The sequence below is a fragment of the Portunus trituberculatus genome, chromosome 46 (assembly GCF_017591435.1).
Source record: "Portunus trituberculatus isolate SZX2019 chromosome 46, ASM1759143v1, whole genome shotgun sequence".
Lineage (NCBI taxonomy): Eukaryota > Metazoa > Arthropoda > Malacostraca > Decapoda > Portunidae > Portunus > Portunus trituberculatus.
This window is the reverse complement of record NC_059300.1, coordinates 1,298,718-1,306,672: the sequence shown is the minus strand read 5'-3', so window position 1 is coordinate 1,306,672 and position 7,955 is coordinate 1,298,718.

Genomic DNA, 7,955 nt, shown 5'->3' with positions numbered 1-7,955 from the left:
TCAACCTCACAGTGTTTATCAACCTCATTGTTTATCAACCTCACAGTGTCTATCAACCTCAGTGTTTATCAACCTCACAGTGTCTATCAACCTCACAGTGTTTATCAACCTCATTGTTTATCAACCTCACAGTGTCTATCAACCTCAGTATCAACCTCACAGTGTCTATCAACCTCACAGTGTTTATCAACCTCATTGTTTATCAACCTCACAGTGTCTATCAATCTCAGTGTTTATCAACCTCAGTGTTTATCAACCTCACATTGTTTATCAACCTCACAGTGTCTATCAACCTCAGTGTTTATCAACCTCACAGTGTCTATCAACCTCAGTGTTCATCAACCTCAGTGTTTATCAACCTCACTTTGAGGCTGATTGATACTTTGAGATTGGCAAACATTATGAGCTTGATTGACACTTTGAGATTGATTTTAAACTGTGAAGTTGTCTGACATTGTGAGGTTGACAAAACACATAAGACATCACGAGGTCCCGTGATGTCTACGATCACGGTGGGTGGCGTGGAGAAGCTACCAGCATTCGTGGCCGACATGGAGGAACCCTGTCTGGTGGGGCTAGACTCTCTGGATCAGAGTGCAGCGTGTGTGGACTCCGGAAGGATGCAGATGCAGGTATGTGAGGAAATGTTACCGCTGATCCTGGAGGACGTTGCTGAATAGATCGAGAGCCCAGTGACGAGTTCAGATGTCAAGGACGAGAGGCTGGAGCTGCACTGCCGTGTCGTGAGGGAAGGTGAGGTTGCAGACGCCACTGTGAGAGCACGCGGACGGCAGGCAGCGGCGAGCAATGACGGCGGTGAGGTGGACGAGCCCCGTGCTATCTCCACATGTGGTGGACTAGGAGGTATGTAATTTCACCAAACAGACTCCTGAGCAGGTGGTGAAGTTGGAGAAGCGGCTGATGGAGGACGAGGACGTCTTAAGCCGAGATGCACAAGACCTTGGCTGCATGTCGCTGGTTCAACCCTCCAACACGGTAGACGGAAGTCCGTTGATGAAGCAGCCACATTGCAGTGTCCCGTTGGCCAGGAGAGAAGAGATGAGGCTGCCTCTGCATTTGGCCACTGGACCACCACCTGAGGAAGAGCTACCACAGACGCCGCATGAGGTGGTAGTGATGCTGCAGCAGTGGATGGAGGCTACGTGGCGACAGGTGGCGAACAATCGCCGCCTCGCGGGGCAAAGCATGACCCGCCGGTACCAGCTGCTCGCCGGTGACGCCCAGTATGCGGTGTGGGACCGCGGCTGGTGGTACAAGCCTCGTAGGAAACGAGGCCATACACCGCTCCGCAACAACTCGCAGCTGTCACCTACAAGCTGACGTTGCCACAAGCAAGCGACGGCGCATCGTCCACGTCGGCCACCTGTGGGCTGTCGTTGTGGAGGAAGGATGCTTATGGTGTCAGCAGAGACCACCCTTGTCACTGGACAATGAGGTGAGGAGCGACAGTGTGGTGGGTGACGGTGGTATGAAAACTATGTTGTGGAGTGTGTGGTAAGAAGTGACAGTGAATAGTCGGGACGACTATTTTTCATGGGGGAGGGCAGTGTTGCGACGGCGCAGGGGGGTGGCAACTAGTTGAGGAGTGAGGTGGTATTTTCTTAGAGACAGGAAGTGGGGGACCGGAAGTCATGGCCAGGCAAGTGGATAAAGTAGCGGTAATTGGCTCAGAGGCGAACCAATCAGTGTTGCAAAAGGGGAGGGAGTTATTTAAGATGCCCCAGCTAGTGAGTGGTGCCACCGTGCCAGTAGTCCAGTTGCTCAGTCAGTCTCGCCCCACTCTTTTCCCCTCTGGACCTGTTACCTGCTGTTGGCCGGTCCCCACTCTCGGTGTCTACCCCGCTCTCCTGTTCCTGCGGAGGACGGCCTGGTCCTCCGGTGATCCTGTGCTTACCAGCTTGAGGAAGAAGTTAGTTGCAGATGTCTTGCCTCGCTGTCCCGCCCTGCTCTCCGGTCTCGTAGCTCGCATCCGCACTGTGTAATACCTTTGGAGTTGCTGCTGTATTGTGTTACTCTCTAAGTAAACGTAAGAAGCTGTACTACGTGTTTCCAGCCAGTCCTGCCTGTCTGAGTGAGTCCCTGTCTGTGAGTTGTGTGTCTCGCATCCCTTGCTAGCCACGGACCCTCGCTAACTTAACCCTGCACCGCCCCCGGCCTGCACGCTGTCCTATCTACGCCGCTGGTTGCGGCGTTGGAAGGTGAAGTAAGGACCTTTGGGTGCCCTGCTTTGCCCAGTGGTTGCGGGTGTGGGTGGCCCAGCTGTGCTGGAGGCGGCGGTTCGTAACAATACAATAGAAAAAGCTCGCGCAAATCGTCGTTCGACGAAAAAGCTGCCACTCTCCAAAAACTGTTTCCCTCAACGCAGGGTGTTGTTGGAGACGAGGATAGAAGACTTGTCAGGATTTAATTTGATTGCAATTGTACATAGTATTCACTCCTTTCTTTCCTTCTACTTAGCCACGGAAGTATCCGCAGGCATTTCTTTTCTGTGGACTCTTGAAGAGCAACCACCGCTTCAGTATCGTCACTGGAAGAAGACATCTTGGCTGGTAGTTGTTTGTTTTTACATTCACCTCCCGCCAGAGCGCCAACTAGTCGATATTTTCCAGTCGCTGTGTGTGACGTTTTCCGACTAGAAGGGCTCAGTCGATACTTCTTGCTATTTGCAATTTCAGTCGCAAATTGGCACGTGTGAATCCGTCTTTACTCTCTTATAAAAACTTAGTAAATTTGTCATGCATGATCTTCCTTTTCTGAAACCAAATTGGGAATTATTTTTATTTTATTTCCCTCCAGATATTCTAACCATTTTTCTTTAATAACGACTTTACAGATTTTTTCCGCAACACTAGTCAGTGACACTAATCTATAAATTAGGGGCTCAGTCTTTTTTCCTCCTTTGTATATATCGGGACTATATTTTTCTTTTCCACTGCCTTGGTATCTTTCCTTCCAATAGAGAGCTGTTAATTATATCCCAAATTGGTTTCATCAGCTGTTCTCTACATTCTCTCAGTGTCCATCCTGAAACTCCATCTGTCCCCATTGCGTTTCTTACATCTACTTTTTCTATAGCAATTCTCTAATTTTCTACTTTTTGCACCACAACGTTTCTTAATTCTTCCTGTTTGGCTTCCTTGTTTGGCTCTATGCATCGTCCCTCTTCATTAAATACTGATCTAAAGCTTTCATTCATAAGTTTACTCATTTCTTCCGTTGTTTCTTACGTCTTATTTTCCTTAATTAGCCTAATTACTAATGGTCTCTGTTTGCAATTTTTCCATTTATATACTTGGGTTTCTTCTCTCATCTCTTCATTAAATCCTCCTCAAAATTTCTTTTTTCCTCTCTTCTTATTCTCATATATTCTTTCCGTGTCTCTTTATACTTCTTCCTGTTTACTTCATTTCGCTGCTTTCTTAATTTTTTTTTTCCAAGCAGCATCCTTACACTTTTTTTCAGCTCTTGCACATATACGAAGCATTATAACACGTGTGTTTGATCTCTTTTACTCTGTATTCGGGGACATATCTCTTTATCCTTTTATTATACTTGTTTAGGAATATGTCTTGGACTGGTTTACCTTGCATATTTTTCCTCCCAATCAATACTACAAAAGTAATTTCTTAACCCTTCAAAATTTGTCTTGGTGTGATTCAATCTTTTTGTTTATACCCTTCACTACATTTCAAAATTTCGTGATCCTCTAATACAATTTCTAAAAGTACATGATCACTTTTTCCCATTGAGCTATGATATATAATAGTTAGACTTTTTTTTTTTTTTTTTGTGAATACGAAATCCAGTACCGATATTGTTCTTCTCTATACCTTGTATAGTCCTTCACCCATTGATCGAATTATTTACCATGCCCAGTTGCAACACTTTCCCCTTCCCCCTGTAACCGCCATAGGATAGGTAGGACCCATTGTACATAAGTATATAGGAATCTGATGCAATCACTCGTAATGTGGTGCAACATGTAGAACTGCTGACCTCGTCTTTTCCTTTCAACAGGGGTTGCAGTGTTTCTCTATTTCATATAACTAACTAGGGGTTCGTTGCATTCATGATTGTCTCAGATAAATAATCCAAATTAATGTAGTCTCTATGGGTGGGATGCTTTTAGTATAGGTATCATTACCAGTGAGAAATAAATGTAATGCACGACACGCTACACCTCATGGAAAATTCCCCGTCACATGACCGACGCCCTGTGTCAGCACCTTGGAGGCTGGGGCGGCGGGCGGCTGTGGGCGCGGGCAGCCGCGGCAGAAGGAAGATCGCCGGCGACTGGGAAGTGCGGGTGTGTGTCAAGTGTGTGTGCTTGTGAACTGTGCTGTGGGAACTTAGTGACTCTGTGTACTCAGTGACATTATAAACACTTTCCCGAGTTTAAAACACGTTTGCCGTATGTTCTTGTACGTGGCATATGGACAGCACTTGTAAATTTGTACATAATATACTAACTTTTATAAACTGAGTTTTCCTTGTACACCTGGGTTGATAAGAAACACTATATAGAACTACCAGTAAAACCGCTCGGCTGGACAGTAAATCAAAACAATAAACTTAATAACTTTATGTAGGCCTACATAACCTACAGGAGGACTGCTAATCAAACAAGGTTAAGCTTCATACAACCAAAACGCTTAAAACCCCAAAAGTCCAGCATAACTGTTTACATCCATTTCTTCCCAATTTACATGTTTGCAGTTTAGATCTCCCACAAGTAGCACTCTTCTGTACTTCCTTAACATATTGTCCAGGCAATTTAGCACTTCCCTTTGCATTTCTTTGTGTACATCAAGCCTCCATGTATATAGTCTTCGGTGGGACATATGTTACTCTGATACTCCTCCTTTCTCTCCCTTTGGTCCTAATTGTTATGCTTAAAACCTCTGCCAGTTCACCTCCGTTGTATACCTCCTCCGCCAATATATCCTCCCGGGCCATTTTCAATACTTCTGCTTTTCCTCCTCTGTCTCTCCTCCAAACGTTATATACCGGTTCTTTAAAATTCATTTGGACTTCTTCGCTTACCTTTGTTTCTGTCATAATACGTCTCACTTCCAGTTCTTTTTCCAATATATAATCTCTCACTTCCAAGCTTCCTGATATGAATCCATGTATGTTTGTATACATGACTTTTAACACTTTTCTTCGCCTTCCCGTATACCATTTCCTCAACCTCATGTCTAGCACTCTTCAGTATAAAATTTCTTCTTCCCGTTCTCCGTCCTTCTCTCGTTTTTATTTTTTTCCCCCTCAGCTTAATTTCTTAGCCCTCTCTCTTTTTCCCTTTCTTCCTGATTCATATCTCTATTTATCCAAATTCTGTGTTGCCAGCCAGCTTTCCAGACTTCGCCAAAATTTCTTCTGTCCCTACTTGTGATCTCATTTTTATTTTTAGTGGTGTTTTAGTCCCCTCACCATATTTACCAAGTCTATATATCCTCTATTTCTTTATCAAGACTTTACTCTTCATTTTGTACCACTGAGATAATTTCCTTTAGCATCTCTTTCTCCTTCTCCTCCCTCACAAATTTCATTTTTTTTTTCTCTTCTCCATAAATAACCATACACTTCTTTTTGTCCACCGTATCTCTCACTAACATTCCCTCTCCTTTGATCACTTGTATAACTGTGTCCTTCATTTTCTCATGTATTTGTTGATTCACTACTTCTGAAAAATTAACCTTTTCTTCTTCTTGCTCTTTTATCCAGACCTTTTTCCACTATTCCAGATTTGTTTCACTTATCCCTTTTGCTGTCCCCACACTAGTGTTTAGCTTATCCTGTAACCCCTGTAATTCCAGCTCGTAATTCTCACATTTACCCTTATAAGGGCGCTGTTTTCCCTTTTTATTTCATCCAGAATTTCCTCCATCTCATTGTTTATTTTAACTTTATTATCTAGCATGTCACACTTTCTCAGCTTCTTGTGTGCGTGTGTGTATGTGTGTGTGTATGTGTGTGTGTGTGTATGTGTTTCACTAAACCCTGACCATGAGCGGACCCGGCGGAATCTACGCTGGCCGCCTTTACCACTGACTGAGCCATTATAATAGTTGTGTGTGTTTCACTGTTTGTTTGATCTGCTGCAGTCTCTGACGAGACAGCCAGACGTTAGCCTACGGAACGAGCTCAGAGCTCATTATTTCCGATCTTCGGATAGGCCTGAGACCAGACACACACCACACACCGGGACAACAAGGTCACAACTCCTCGATTTACATCCTGTACCTACTCACTGCTAGGTGAACAGGGCTACACGTGAAAGGAGACACACCCAAATATCTCCACCCGGCCGGGGAATTGAACCCCGGTCCTCTGGCTTGTGAAGCCAGCGCTCTAACCACTGAGATACCGGGCGTGTGTGTGTGTGTGTGTGTGTGTGTGTGCGCTTGAAAGAAAGAGAGAAAATTTATTTATTGTTCAAGCTTTTCCTGTTTAGTATACATACTTGAACTTGTGTATTATCTAAACATTCTTTACAATACATTAAAAAGTTTCGCTTAGTTTGTTAATAATCCTAAATTTTCTATTCTGCATTAACATGGCAATATTGAGGTGATTTAGATGTAATCTCTCATACTCTGAATGAATTCATTCCTCAGTTGAACACTATCTATACTTTGGTATACTGTAACGAAACTTTATTTAATCGCAGATGAATCCATCATTACATTTTTTATGTAGAGAACAAACCGGCCAAGGTCCAAGGGCAACAAAAACGATAGAAAAGCCCCACTGAAGTACCGGTTCCCGTACAGGGACAAAAGAGCTAGCCAAAAAGAATGAGATGAATGTCTTGAAACCTCCCTCTTAAATGAGTTCAAGTCATAGGTAAATGAAAATACAGAAACATGCTGAGAGTTCGAGAGTTTAACAAATAAAGGGATGAATAACTGGGAGTACTGGTTTAAAGCTAACTCCCCCTCCCTGAAATCCCATTATAGTCAAACAAAACACCCAAATATTTATGCCTGCTTATCACATCAAATATCCTTAAACCCCATTTGAAAATTATAGCCGCTTGTTTGCACTTATCCTATAGATTCAGTACTACTATTTTGTTACAATTAATTTTCAATTTTCACTCGGAACAATAACTATGGAGCGCTGGTAATGCTTGGTTTATATGTTTGTTTCGGTATCACATAGCAACTATGTATCATCTGCATACATTAACGCCAATAATATTAAACAAACATTAAGAAAATAGTAATCAAAATCTAATTAATTATAATTAGATTCAATAAGTTTTCTTTTCTGTAAATCATTAACATAGACATATTGAATGTATGTCTGTCAAACATCTATTTATCGACCATTATACAAGACTTGATATTATTGTTGTACATGCTATGGATAACATTTAACAATAATCTCTGATAAGCTTGTGTGTGTGTGTTTTTTTTTCTTTTTCTTTTTTTTTTTATATCCTTAATTTTTGTTGAACAAAACTTTGATATCCCAAATCCTGAAAACCATATGAAAGCCTTAGACTGATAACATTGTGTCCATAAGAAACCCATGGACTGCTGCACCACAGCGTGACCTTGACGGTCCGGCGGCGGCAGACGAGGAGGCACAAATTTTGTCTGCAGGGGTACGGAGTCTGCAGCCGCGACCTTGGTGTGGTGGAGGTGACCAGACAGACCATCCCTTCCCTTATTTTCCTTGCCACCTTTCCTTTCCTGCATGCTTGATATCGCGTCGCGCTTTTAACTTACGGTCCCACCATACATGCACACTTATATGTATACGCAATATCTTGTGTGTGTGTGTGTGTGTGTGTGTGTGTGTGTGTGTGTGTGTAATTCACAACGGTCGTCTGCTGGTCACCCAGCCAGTCTTCCCCATTACAGAGCGAGCTCAGAGCTCATAGACCGATCTTCGGGTAGGACTGAGACTACAACACACTCCAC